Here is a 15,156-nt window from a genome sequence, read left to right as displayed (position 1 = left end):
AGCCTAATATTTCACTAAGTACCCCCCTGTCATCCAGTGGTGTCCTTCAGCTTCTAGGATTCCTTGTACTTGATGTGGGGTTAAAAACCTCCACATGTTGTCTTAAAATCAGTTTATTGGCTTCATCTACCAAAAGAGCAGCTGCTGCAACTGCCCTGAGGCATCCAGGCCATCCTGAAGCTTCCTGGTCTAATTGTAGAAAAATATGCCACTTGTAAGGAGATATCTCCCAGCTTCTGGACAAGGATACCCAAAGCAGTTCCTTGTTTTTCAGCCACATAAAGGAAAAATGGCTTATCAAGATTAGGGATCTCCAGGGCTGGAGCTGATCTGAATTTCTCCTTGAAAGGATTAAAAGCTTGTTTACAATTGCTATCCCATTCAAGAGGATCTACATCTGCTCCTTTCAGGGCCTCATATAATGGCTTGGCCATACGCTCAAATCCAGGCACCCATAAACAGCAGAATCCTGCCAGCCCTAGGAAAGCCTGCAGCTGCTTTCTGGTTTTGGGTTCTGGAATGCCCAGGATAGCTTCCCTTCATGCTGGGGCTATTGCCCAGGTGCCAGGGGTTGATATATATCCTAAGTGTTTAACCTCTTGAGAGGAAACCTGGACCTTATGCAGCAAGGTCCTATACCCGTTAGCTCCCAGAAAATTTACCAACTTAATGGTGTTTTCTTCCGAGTCTCTTTTGGTTGTGCTAGCAACCAACAAATCGTCCACATATTGGATAATAGTGACCTTATTCAATTGTAATAGCCTTAATTTTCTAGCCAATGCATTTCCAAACAGATGAAGGCTCTGCCTGAGAGCCTTCCCTGGGAAGAACCGTCCAAGTTAACTGAGAAACCAAATGACTCAATTAACTTGGGATCTGTCTGTTCAAACGCAAAGATGAATTATGAATCAGGGTGTAATGGAATGCCAAAAAAGTGGCATCTTTAAGATCTAAGATTGTAAATCAGTCAGCATCCCCAGGGACCTGGGCTAACAGCACATAGGGATTGGGCACTATAGGATATATGGGAATGACAGCATCATTGAAAGCCTGAAGCTATTGAACAAATCTATAGTCACGGTTTGGCTTTCCAACTGGCAAGACTAGAGTATTACAAGCAGACTCACAGGGCCTTAACAACCAGAATTGCAAAAACTTGGCTATTAATGGTCCAATCCCTCTTTGTGCCTCGAGCTTTAAAGGGTATTGTCTCTTCCAGGGGTACAGGACACCAGGCTTAAGTTGGATGCAAACCAGGGGACTGTTTAATGCTTTGCCTGGAACCTCAGTGTCCCATACTATAGGATTTACTTGGGGGGTTACTTCAATAGGTAAGCTAGATAAGTCACCTATTAACTTTCCTCTCTTATCACAGAAAAGGAGAAAGAACAATCTTTCCTCTGCCTTGTTATTTCCAAAAGGTACCACTGTTTGCAGCTGATCAACAAATCCCTTCCCAATAAAGGGGTGGAAGAGTCAGGCATTATAAGAAAGGCAACTGAGAAAACCAAAGTCCCTGATGGGCAGCTTACAGGATAGGTAAAGTGGCATCGGTGAGCTTGTCCATCTAACCCCATGACCATACACTTTTGGGGTGACAGAAGCTCATTATAATGGTCAAAACAGAGTAAGCAGCTCCTGTATCCAGAAGGAAGTTAATATTCTTACCTTCACTTCAGGGGTTACCTGAGGCTCCTCTGAAGATGTGGCTAGTTGTCCAACAGGAGGTGTGTAAGAACGTCTTGGGCGCCACCACTCTTGGGCTTGCTTGGCTATTTTGGCCATCATTGGTTTGGGTGCCAATGGCTCCCTTCGGAATGCTGGGCATTCCCTTTTCCAATGGCCAGTTTTCTTACAGTATACACACTGATGAATATCCAAGGCATGGTAACTCAGATGCCCAGCTCTGGGCTTTCCACCTTTTTGCTTCACTAGTTCAGGTCAAGAGCCAAAAGGGTAACCTCATGTTGGAGGTGAGCTTAAGGCTGCAGCCAAGAGCTACACCTTGTAGGAGGTTCTTTTTGCTCTTTCTGCTTCCCCTGTTCTGTCCCTGTTATTAAAAACAAAAAATGCCATATTCAAAAGCTGATTTGTAGGTGTCTGGGGACCCATAGCTGTGCTTTGTAGTTTCTTACAGTTATCAGAGGCAGACTGGGTTATAAAATGTACTCCCCAAAGGGTCTGTCCTTCCCTTGAGTCAGGATCTGTGTTAATATATTTCCTAGTAGCCCCAACTAAACATTGTTGGAACAAAGCTGGATTCTTATCTTTACCCTGAGGAACTTCCTTAACCTTTTCATAGTTAACAGGCTTTGTCATACACTTCTTCATCCCTTCCAACAAACAAGTGACCATATGATCTCTCCTCCCTAAGTCCTCACTCAGCAGCATGGATCCTAGCTGTCCCCAGGATGCATTGTTTCTCTTTCACTGTACAACACAGAGACAACAGAACATGCAGATCCTTCCAAGTTAAACTATAAGTCAGAGTTAATTTCTCAAACTTGTCTATGAGTTTTCCTGGATCTTCAGAGAAATGACCAAACTTCTTTTTACATAGAGTCAAATCAGACATAGAAAAGGGGATATGTACTCTTTTTTGTTTGTTTGTTTGTTTGTTTTTTGGTTTTCTGTTTTCTCTGTTTTGTTTTGTTTTGTTTTGCTTTGTTTTGAGACAGAGTCTCCCTCTGTCGCCCAGGCTGGAGTGCAATGGCACAATCTTGGCTCACTGCAAGCTCCACCTCCCAGGTTTACACCATTCTCCTGCCTCAACCTGCCCAGCAGCTGGGACTACAGGCACACGTCGCCACGCCCAGCTAATTTTTTGTATTTTTAGTATAGACGGGATTTCACCATGTTAGCCAGGATGGTCTCAATCTCCTGACCTTGTGATCCACCTGCCCCGGCCTCCCAAAGTGCTGGGATTACAGGTGCGAGCCTCTGCACCCAGTCGGAGATATGTACTTTCACAGTGCCTTCTTCCCCATTTGCCACCTCTCTAAGTGGACAAAGATTTCCCTTTGGAGGTTAATAAGAGGCTCCACTATGAGTAGTCCTCACAAGGCTAGGTTCCTCAGGGAGTGGTGGGTATAGAGTGGGACTAGGTGGGTAAGGAGGTGGGGACAAAGAGGTCTCAATAGAACTTCCAGGTCAACTAGAGGGAGAAAGGGTCAACGCACCTGAACCTTCAGAGATGACAGAAGGAGGTTCTGCTCCATTCAGAAATGCTTACTGAACTCTGGGGGCTTGTATCAAGGGATCATCTAATATCTAGTATGTCTAGTTCATTTTCTTCATTTCCTCTCATTAAACATGCACATGCCTGTTGCAGGGTTTTATCCCGACTGAACAGCCAAAATATTCGAACATATGGTATTTTATCTCATTTTCGTCTCTCTTACAAAACAAATCAAATGGAAGTATAGTATTAAAGGCCATAGTTCCAGTGGGAGGCCATTTCTCTTATTTTTCCAGCTAATACTGAGGCCAAAAAGTATTACATAGAAATATCAGTGTTCTCTTCTTAAGCCCATTTAGTTTAAACAGTTCCAGTGTTCAAGAATACATCCCAGCAGTGAGTCCTTTGGGATCAATGTCATGGTTCCTGAGAAGGAGGCAGGTGACGTTGATAGAAAAGTTCCAAACCTACGAGATTGTATTGTTACTGGCCGAGTTCCACTAAAAAGGATAAGAGAGGTTTTTAAGGCCGGCTGCATTAATGAGGGGATCCCTGCTGAAAATCAAATTCTCTTATTCACACTATCCAAATAACATAAATGAGCTGAGCCATGAATCTTAGATTAACCACAACATGGATCTGACAAAATAAATGTTGAATAAGGCAAAGGAAATGAAGAGAACTTAGATGGGGATGACCAGAGCAAGCAGCCTCTGGCCAGTAGTGCCAGCGTGGGCTGGACAAGCGAAGACAATTTGCCCGGATCCAGGAAAGGAAAGAAGTTTTTTAGTGTGCAAATGGAACAAAACAGCAAGGAGAAAAGTCCCCTGATTTCCAACAAAACACAACCGCACCTATGTAATCGTATTGCTCATAGCTGTTAAATACCAGATCTCAATCAGCAATTTTAGGGGTGAAGCCTAAGCAGCTAGAGTCTTAAAATAACCCAAAGAAAACCAAATCCTGCAGTGCCTTTTTTCCCCCAGTGTTTCACAAGCCAACAGGCAGAAATCAGGAGGTACACAGGAGAAGAGAAAGGTTAAAATCCCTAAGACCAGTTAAATGAAAACTTCTGAAAATGATGGTGAAACAGAGATACCAACCAAGAAATTGATTCATGCAGCAAAGAGGGAAAGGCAGATTCATACTAAGAGCATAACAGTTAACATCCTGTGATACCAAACCCTCTCTTAGCTGAGAGGGACTTTACTCCAACCCCCTAAATCTTAGGAAGGACTCTAACCTCCTACATTGGGCCTCAAATGCCGGTTCAGTCAAGCGTACTTACCTTTTTTAAAGAGGGGCCTTTAACCCTCTCTGTCTTAGGAGAGACTCTAACTCCCCTAATTGAGCCTCTAACCCAATCCCATCCTCTACCCAAGTAAAGGCACCCCACTTACCCAAAGTTGGCCAATTGATGTTGCAAGCAGATGACTTTCCTTTGGGTGGAGGGTCTCTTCGGTAGAATCCCCATGGGGTTTGCCAGGAAAGCGTTCCCAATCCAGACCCCAAGAGAGGGTTCTTGAGTCTCGCACAAGAAAGAATTCAGTGAGAGTTCACAGTGCAAAACGAAAGCAAATTTATTAAGAAAGTGGAGTGGTGAAAGAAAAGCTACTGTATAGAAAGAGTAGGGCATTCCTGAAAGTAAGAGGAGGAACATGCCCACCCTAGGTACAATATTTGTTTACATATAGGATAACAAAATGTGGGGATGTGCTCTACCATTAATACAAGGGTTTGTGATAAAGGATTGATTTTTTAATTACTATATTTTGCAAGAATCAATACTATTATCTTTAAAGCAAAATTAGGAACGTCTTTGTTCTCAAGATATTGGGATATTGGGACATTCCTGAGTCTGGGTCTGTTTAGTAAACATTATGAATCTGTTCCCTTAACCATAAACATATAGAGGCTAGGAATGCCTAACCTCCTGGAAATGCAGCCCAGCAAGTCCAAGCCTCATTTTTCCTCGCCCTCACTCATGATAGAGTCACTCTGGTTCGAATGCCTCTGACATCCAGAATGGGAAACTTCATTCTCTGAGTTCACTGATTCTCTTCCTCCTGTACTGCAGGCTCGGCTGCTCACTGCTTGCAAAGCCAACAACAAGGACCAAGTGCAGTGAAAGGAAAGTGACTTTATTTTCCAAAGCTAGCAGTGGGGAGGCAACTGGTGTATGCCTCTAGAAACCACTTCAAAAGTTTGGGCTGAGGGAAGCGATTTTAAAAAGGGAACCTTGATATGGGAGGCATGCAGGAGTTGTGCAGGATTCAGTGGATGTGTGTCTTGCCCCAGTGCCTGTCTTGAGTTATGGTCCACCTGGAGCTTCAGGCTGATGCCGTCTTGACAGTGACTGGGCGGTAGTTTATTCATCTTGAGAGAGTCTGTAAGAAGGAGAGAATTCAACAGCTGGGTGTTTATGCTTGTTTCTTTTTAAATTAGCCTCTGGTACTTTTTAACAAACATATAGGTAGATAAGTGTGCATGGTGTGAGTTTAACAAGCATTCAGTTAGATAAATGTGCACAAGGCAAGGGAGTGTAAGGTGGGAAAGAGAAGGGAGTGGAGTTTTAAAGTGCATTTCACGGCCATATTTTAAGACTAAGGAAAAGGCTTCTGTAATTTGCTTCAAGGTTACACCTTGAAACTGGGGGGAACAAAAGGAGAAAAAGGAGAAAGAAGAAAAATATTTTTAATGTATTTTGAAGCTCTATTACTCAGTGACACTAATATGCCAAATTCTTAGGCCTATACCAAAATGGCTACAAGTATTGAGGCCCTGAATACTAACTGCAAAGAATTCAAGACTCCATTTGCCCAGAATTCAAACTCTTAATCTAGAATCTTCCATCAACCATATTCAGCAGAAGTTGCTGTCTTCCATTGCATGCTACAGAAATGAAATGTGAATGAAAATAAAAACTTGGGATCCCAATTCACTCTGCCAAAGGAAAAATTAAGCTGAAAGCTGAGTCATGCAAGAAGCTGCATTTCCTTTTGTTCCTGAGTAGATAGTTACAGATAAAAAGTTAAATATCTCCACAAGTAGCTACTCTAAGTTCACCTTATCTTACTGAGTGGGAGACGAATATATATTGACTATTGCCCTACTTGCTCCCTTTCTCTTGCAACATGTGGATTCAGTAATATGACCATACCCTCCCTCTTTCCCCTCCAGCCTGCTTTTCCCCTTTAAATACTGACACCCTCAAAATCATCTTTGGAGAAGAGACTTGTCTCCTAGGTGCATGTCCTTAACCTTGGCACAATAAACTTCTAAACTGATTGAGACCTGTCTCATATACTCTTTGGTTTACACTAAAAATGTGCCTCCTCAGAAATGGCATTCCTTCAACCTACCCTCCTCACTTCTGCTGTAATTCTGTGCCATGTGGTCTTTTAAGAGGAAAGGAATCAAAGCTGTCACTCTGTAGACGCATCTCAGGGCAGGGCAGGCTAATAACAGCTTCCATGACACTTTCTGGGTGATGCAGAGTGTCTGTCATTAACTTCCAGAAGACCAAGATTCAACGTTGAAGTCTTGTCAATCTACAACATTGTAAACTATAATGTGCATACTAACAGAAAACGTTTCATTGTTGTTATTTATTTTTACATTGCCAGGATATCAGACCACACAATGTTATCTTCCAACTAGTGAACTAGCGTGGCCCAGCCCCCGTATGGATCTGTGGCATGTCTTTATAAAATGGATGGTCAAAATGGGAAATGTAGGGGATGATGAATGTCTTAGTCCATTTTGTGTTTCTTTTAACAGAATTCCTGAAACTCGGTAATTTATAAAGAGAAGGAGTTTATTTCTTACAGTTTATGGAGGCTGAGAAGTCCAAGGTCCAGGGGCCGCATCTGATGACAGCCTTCTTGCTGGTAGGGACTCTGTAGAGTTCCAGTGTGGCCACCAAGCCCCCCTACCATGATAACCTATCAGTTCACTAATCCATTAGTGGATTAATCCATTCATAAGGACAGAGCTCTCATGATCCAATCCCCTCTTAAAGGCCCCACCTCTCAATACTGCCACACTGGGGATTGTTTCAACATGAGCTTTGGAGGGGAAAAATATTCAAACTGTATAAACAAGTGAGCCGAGAGAAGCTATCTGGACCATTCCCATTAGTGCCACGTTATGAACAGTGATCAGAGATCCAGTAATGTGAAAATATGCCATAGGTAACAAACTTTTCTGCTTTTGGAGCCAGAAACCTTGCTGAAAAATATTTAGATCAAGGGAAAATCACAGAACTGTGTCAAATAACTTGGATTCTGAGCTTGATTCCACTCTGGTCTCAGAAAACCACCTTATAAATGTGCCTCACTTTCCTGCCATGCAAAACTGAGAGAGCTTTAGTGTGTGCATTTTCTATGGCTCTTATCAGCTCTACTATTCTTTGGATTTACTAAGCAAGAAGTTCATAAATCAATAGTTTTGTTAAATAGTGTTTATTTCATCAAGTGCAAAAATAATACATGCTCATTGTAGAAAATTTAGAAAATGAAAACACTGCAACAGTGAAATAGCTATTATGCTACTAGTCAGAGAAAAAAATGTTGTCAGTATATTAATACATTTACTTCAAGTAAGTTTTGACACATTTAAATTTTATATTTGAAATTATACAGTATGTTTCATATCCTACTTTTTCCACATGAGAATAAATTGAAAGCAATTTTCATATCAAAATTATCTATAAATACCTTTATTGTTGTTTCATATGCTCCCATACAGATACATGATGGCCTTTCATTAAACATTGAAATTTAGGGTTGGGTTTTTTAAATTACTATGAAGATATTGTGATAAATGGAAATTTTATATGTAAATAGCTGGCTGGTATTCCAGTTTCCTTAGAATCTCAGGAGTGGAACTTTTAGGTCAAATGATTTAAGCATTTCAAAATTCTTTGATACTATTTGTCAAATTGTTCTCCAGAGAGCCTACACCAAATTATTCTCTGGCCAGGCTTAATGCAATACAGGTTTAGCACAGAATCATCCTAGCATCAGATAGACAGAGTGATGAAGAGGCAGGTTGTCAAGAAGCAGATCTAGGTGGAAGTATGAAGATTGAATTGTTAAAGAAGTATCTTAAACCCATGAGGACAGGACAAAGTTGTAAGTAAGGTTGGGACAACAGTTTAGCCATTTACAGGGAGTTGGGGGAGGAAAGTTAAATCCCCACCTCATGCCTTTTACCACAAAAATGTATCCAGATATGGTACTCTTTTTGTTAAACTCTTCTGGAACAGTTCCACTACTGGTAATGTTGAAGTTGCTCTTTTTGCATCAACCCTCTCATAAGTAATAGCCATAACAACTATAGCTGAAATGGCTGGCCAAAATATTGTTTTAAAACGAGGCACTGGCCGGGCGCGGTGGCTCAAGCCTGTAATCCCAGCACTTTGGGAGGCCGAGACGGGCGGATCATGAGGTCAGGAGATCGAGACCATTCTGGCTAACACGGTGAAACCCCGTCTCTATTAAGAAATACAAAAAACTAGCCGGGCGAGGTGGCGGGCGCCTGTAGTCCCAGCTACTCGGGAGGCTGAGGCCGGAGAATGGCGTGAACCCGGGAGGCGGAGCTTGCAGTGAGCTGAGATCCGGCCACTGCACTCCAGCCTGGGCAACAGAGCGAGACTCCGTCTCAAAAAAAAAAAAAAAAAAAAAAAAAAAAAAAAAAACGAGGCACTGGAGAGTCAATGCTTGAAAGAAAGGAATGGCCCTTGTTGAGTTTCCTGCTTTTTACTGCTTTTTGTCTAAGAAAAACTCTACTTGGTGCTGGGCAGTTAAAAACTGAAATGTTGACTCATCATCTTAATGTCTCAAGAACCAGAGAACATAGATTATGGTAACTGCAGCAGCTGCAAATGAAGAAGCAAAGCTAGAAATGAATGATCCAAAAAAGAGGAGCCTTTATATTTTATGAATTAACTCAATCTAAATTTCTGCTGACCCCTGAATCATGCAAGCATTGAGATAGACTTACAGCAACCAACTTAAGATCAAAAGAACTGAACAGAGATTTCTACTGTTGCCCACCACAAGGGAAACATAGTTTGCATTTGCATTTTAAGTCATCCAGTTAAACAAAACAAAACAAAAAATTCAATACTCTTTGGAAGGATAGAGTAGAATCCAAAATCTACAGTGTGTCATCATGATATCCAGGATATAATCCAAAATTACTTGACATATGAGGAAACAGGAAAGAAAATCTCAAAAGAAAATGCAACCAATAGACACCAATCCTAAGATGACCCAAGTATTGGATAAGAATTTTTTTTTTTTTTTTTTGAGAGAGAGTCTCACTTTGTCACCCAGGCTGGAGTGGAGTGGCTCAATCTCGGCTCACTGCAACCTCCACCTCCTGGGTTCACGCCATTCTCCTGCCTCAGCCTCCCAAGTAGCTGGGACTACAGGCACCCGCCACCACGCCTGGCTAGTTTTTTGTATTTTTAGTACAGACAGGGTTTCACTGTGTTAGCCAGGAGGGTCTTGATCTCCTGACCTCGTGATCCACCCGCCTCAGCCTCCCAAAGTGCTGGGATTACAGGTGTGAGCCACCGCACCCAGCTGGGTAAGAATTTGATAGCAATTATTATAATTATGCTCATGGACATAAAGGAAAATGTACTTATGATGAATGAAAAGATAAGAAATCTCAGCAGAAAAAAATAGAAACAGAATATTTGGAACAATATCTACAAATAAATAATTCACTGGGTGTACATAACAGATTGAAGATGGCAGGAGAGTTTGTGAACTTGAAGATAGAGCAATAGAATTATCCAGTCTGAAGAACAAAGATTTTAAGAGATTCAAAAAAGAAATAAACAGCTTCAGGGATCTGCGGACAATAATAAAAGGTCTAATATATGGGCAAATAGAGTCCCAGAAGAGCAGAGATCAAACGGAGCTGAGAAAAGAAAGATTTAAAGAAATAATGGCTGGAAACTTTCCCAATTTAGTGAACGTTGTAACTTTATGGATCAGAACAATCATCAAATTCCAAACAAGATAAATACAAAGAAAACTATACAAAGGCATATCTAGTCAGACCGTCAAATACCAAAAATAAAGAGAAAAGCTTTGAAAGCAATCAGAGAGAAAAGTACATTATACATAGGGAACACTGATTACAATTATTATAGAATTCTCATCAGAAACAATGGAGATCAGAAGACATTAGAACAATAGATTTAAAGTGCCTAAAAATGGTCAACTCTGAATTTTGTAATGAATGACAGTATCATTTGAATTTTAAAAGCTAATAATTTGTTGCCAAAAATAGACAAGAAACGCTAACAGAAATTTGTCGAGATGAAGGGAAAGAATACCTGGTGGAACATGGAGACTTGAGACAGGAATGGAGAGTCTGGGAAACAGGTGGATAAACATAAAAGATGATTTTCCCCTTTATTTTAAAGTACAAATGACTGCTTAAAGCAAAAAAAAAATAGCATATTGCAGGATTTATAACATGTGGATGTGGTAAATCTGCCAACTCTAACATAAAGAACAGGCATTAGGGGTGTGTGTACTATACAGTTGCAAAGTGCATATGTTTTATGTAAAGTGTCACAGTATTAATTCTAAGTAGACAATGAAAAGTCAATAGTGAAAAGTGATTCCTAGAACAGCCATAAAAATATAATGCAAAAGGTGTAGCCAAAAAGTAGGTAAGTTGAGATGAGTTTCTTTAAAAAAAAAAAAAAATCCTCTCTCTAGGCAGGACTTTTTCTGCAGAACAGAGGAATAAAAAGCAGAGGTGACAAACAGAAAGCAAACAGTAAAACAGAAGCCCCAAATTCAACCATATCAATAATTACATCTACAGGTTAATAGACAAAAGACTTCTGCTATTGTTTGGACGTGGTTTGTCCCTGCCAAAATTCATGTTGAAATTTGATTCCCAATGTGGTGGTGCTGAGAGATGAGGCCTAATAGGAGGTGTTTGGGCCATGGGGTGGAGCTCTCATGAATAGATTCATTCTCTCTCTAGAATGAGTTCTCATTCTTGCAGGACTGAATTCATTACTACAGAGCAGGTTGTTCTTCCTTGTGTTTGGTCTTTGTGCACATGCACACTTGCCTTTTCTGCTTTTCACCATGAATTGAAGCAGCACAAGACCCTCACTAGGTAGGCTGCCCGATTTTGGACTTTCCAGCCTCCAGAATTGTGAGCCAAATAAGCTTTTCTTACCCAGTCTCAGGTATTTTATTATATCAACACGAAACAGACTAAGACAACTCCAATTAAAGGACACAGATTGTCAGAATGGATTAAAAATCGGGACCTAACTGTATGCCTTCTAAACAAGACACATTTTTAAATAATGACACTAAAAGATTGAAAGTAATTAGATGTAAAGAAGCATAAGATGTAAGCAGTGAGCACAAGAACACCAGAGTAGCTATATCAACATGAGACAAAGCAAATTTAAAGACAAAGGGTATAACAAAAGGGGTGAAGTGGGCTTCAGCCTCCTGAAAGGTTCATCCAGTGATAGAGTGTCCTGTGTCCATATCATTCTGGTCAGCTTCTGCCAGACATTACATTTTAATTCAGCCAGTTTTCCTTTGTGGAACTTCAAACAAAATGTGCAACTCCAAGCAGTGACAGATCACTGAAGGAAGGTTCCAACCTTGCTGGTCATGTTACAGTCACAGTGTTAGTGACTCTCAGGCTAGAGCCATTCCCATGAGTCTGTTGGAAGGGAGGGAGCGATGAAGGGAGAAATCATTCTTCCCGGTGATAAATGGTTCATATATCATTTTTGTGTAATGATTTATTTTCAAAGTAAACTTGAAGTTTAGGGAATTCCTACCTGGAATTTTGGAATACTCATCCCACACATAAGCAGTTTTCTCTGAGACTATTTCATAATACAAGATAGAGAATAGTTATGAAGAATACTGTACTCCAAAAATTGCAAGAGAAAAGCAAGTGAACTTGCCATTGTGGCTTTTCTTTCTTCTTTAGCTGGAAAAGACAGAAAAGATGGTGTCCTGCCCCTTTCTCATTCATATACCAGCTCCTGGATGTGGGCTTGTGTTTCCTTAACCACAGGAACTTGGAGGGGGAGGAGCACCTGCGCAAACGGGCCCTGCAGCTGCCGTTCACCTTCACTACGGGGGAGGCCGTCCTGTATGAGAGCAGCCTCCCAAGCGCCCTGACTGCCCTCCCAGCCAGGAAGAGGACCAGGGCTAGGAAGGGTCTTCCAGCTGGCCAGGACTCTTCGTGCCCCGGATCTCTCCTTGGAGCCATGATGCAGCAAGATGAATCCGTGTACTTGTCCTGCATTGCTCCCACCCTCCAGGGCCCACCCTTCGAGAGGCAGGGGTCTGATAACAGATGTGAGGACAAGGAAGAGAAAGAGAAGGAGGAAGGCAGCTCCCTGCTGGCCCTCATCGAGAGCCTGCTGGAGAAGGACAAGGAAGAACAGCCTGACCTTTGCTCCACCCTCCAGCACCTGGCTGTCACCAATCTCAACCAGCGTCTGTGGGAAGAGAAGCTTCAAGGAGCTGACTCGGGCCCTGCAGGACCTCAGAACTGCCACCTGCCACCACCCAGCCAAGGAAGAAAACTCCACAGGGAGAAGGAGACCCAGTTTTATGACACTGGGAACGTGGGCTTGCCCCCACCAGCCAGCATGACTTCTCCACAGACCCTGAATCCACCATCTTCTCAGGGCTCAGCCCAGCTAGCCACAGAAGTAACTCCACCTCCAAACGTGGGCTTGGTGCCCAGCTACCCTCAAGCACATCCCCAGGATTGTCTCATCACTGGTCCTTCTATCCCTGGCCCCACACTCCAGAACCCCCGCCAGGGCCCCCCACAGTGGTGGCCTCGGCACAGCCAGGCAGTGCCTTCGAACTCTGAGATGTGTCAGAAGCCAACATTTGACCTCAGCCCACTGCCTGAGGCCTCCAGCCCAAGCCAGCCTGCTCAGGGTTTTCAGCCAAGCCACACACCTCTTCTCTCTTTAGGAGAAAATGTTCCTGGACACCTGGCTCCAGCAGGCCCTGGTGTTCTGAATTTTTGCAAGGAATCTATGCCCTGGACCTCCACACACACTGGTCAGGGCCAGGGGTCCTTGATCCCCTCAGACCCCACTTTATGTGTCAACCCATGTGGTACCCACCGTTTGCGCAGCATTTGGGATTCCCCCATCCAGAGCCACCCAGTTGCAGTCCCCATGGAGGTGGTGGCAGAGCAGAAAGCAGGGCAGGCCCAGCCTGACCCCTTCAGCTGCCCATGGATGGTTGACCGTTGCCTTCCATGGACACGGCCACCCAGTCCCAGCTTGTACAGAGGTCAGCCCCCGTCTGTGCAGGGGGCACCTGGGACACCAGAGGAAAAATCTGGAGAGGGGGAGCATCCACCCCACTCTCTGGGGCCAAACCAGGTTTCCAGGAGTCCAGCCTGCCCTTCCCAAGTACTTCTGCCTGGATCCTCAGCCATGCGGGGCTCTTACACTGCAGGCCCCAACCCAGCCACCAAGCAGCAGCAGTGGGTGCAGGGGGTGCTGCAGAGCCAGGAGCACTGTGGGCAGGTGAGAGAAGGGGCACCACGTGTCCATCACCAGGCTGGCCACCTGAGAGACGCCATTCCCCAGGCTCCTCAGCAGAACCCCTTCCCTTCTCCTGACTCTGCCAACGGCTCCCCACATTCAGGTGGCAGCCACTACAGCAGCCCAGCAGAGCTTATGAGACAAGTCAAAGACAGACCACAGGTGCCACCTAGCCTGGCCCAGCCTATCTGCCCCTCTGACCTGGCCTGGCCTCCCACGTCCATGCAGGGCAGCTATGACATTAGGCTCCGGGTGGGTGTTGGTACACAGGGCCTCGGAAAACCGGGACTGGCAGGGAAGGGCACCCCACCACACTGGTCAAGTACAGAGCTGCTGGCAAACGTGGACATGTCAGGGCCTTAGCCCAGAGAGACAGTACAAGGAGGGGCAATGGAGCTGGCCCAGCCTCGGCTTGGGATGCTGTGGGGTCCAGAGTGGGGACACAGAGAGATTTTGCAAAGGTAGCAGGTTACTGCCATGTGGGTCACGTGAAGCCAGTAGTGGTGGCAGCCACAGCCCCCTGGAGGGCCCCATTTGGTGTCTCCTGGGCCATTGCTGAGCAGCCTGGATGCTCCCCATAATGTAGCCTAGCTTTGGACCCCCAGAACTTGAATTAGTCATAGAGATTTGAATGTGGTCCTCTTGCAACTCCCTGCATGCACCGCTTCCAACACCCCATGCAGAGACCGGCACTTCTCCTTTGCCCGGCGCTGCTGGGAACTGAGGCCCTCTGTAGGCATGAAGTCTTCAGGTGACTAACTTCCCCCAGAAATGCAGCTTTGGATGGAAATCTCATGAGAGTGCTGCTGCTTCCCTCAGCTCCTGTCGTGGTTTCTGGGTGATGCCCTCAGGACTGAGCAGGGATGTAGAGCTGTTTCCCTGAACCCTAAGTGGCCCCAAATAGCCACATCTTGGGTCCTCCCCCAACTTTGCTGGGTTTTCTGTCCCTTCTCATTGGACACTGCAACCCCTCACTTCTGCTTTCGGGGATCTCAGGCTGCCCATCTCTAGGGTCCCTGCTCACTTCTCTTCCCATTGTTTTGTTTTCATCCGTTGTAGGTTAGAAAATCTGAAGACCAGATTTGATCAACTTTCCTGAAACCAAAATAAACAGATTCCTAATCAAAGCCTGAATAAGCAAGTATGAATTTTAGACTCCTTGAACTAACCCTCTTCTCTTTTCAGCAAATCTGTTCATACTCAGTTTCCTGTTTTCCTAACAGCGGTGTTCCCAAAACGAAGGCTGCAAGATGGCACTGGGGGTTCCAGGCCCAACACAAAGACATTTTTCTCCCAGGTCTGACGTAAGATGATGTCGTGCTTTGCACGTCTACACAAGAGATTTGGGGCCTTAACTACTGACATTTTCCCTGAGATTAAAGTT

The 15,156-nt window shown here is 44.0% G+C and overlaps 1 protein-coding gene across 2 annotated transcripts in view; it reads left to right on the top strand.

Moving 5' to 3' along the window:
- The window catches only part of LOC101003577 (aryl hydrocarbon receptor-like), a 40,193-nt gene extending 25,294 nt beyond the window's left edge, over nt 1–14,899 (top strand). For both annotated transcript variants that reach the window (XM_031665849.1, XM_031665848.1), the window contains one exon: nt 14,832–14,899. The gene's annotated coding sequence lies outside the window, so the exon portion shown is untranslated. The remainder of the gene's footprint in view (nt 1–14,831) is intronic.
- The last annotated feature ends 257 nt before the right edge of the window (nt 14,900–15,156 follow it).

This window comes from Papio anubis, chromosome 4, assembly GCF_008728515.1.
Source record: "Papio anubis isolate 15944 chromosome 4, Panubis1.0, whole genome shotgun sequence".
NCBI classification, from domain to species: Eukaryota; Metazoa; Chordata; class Mammalia; order Primates; family Cercopithecidae; genus Papio; species Papio anubis.
The sequence above is the reverse complement of the archived record's forward strand: the minus strand, read 5'-3'. Positions and strand labels throughout refer to the sequence as shown.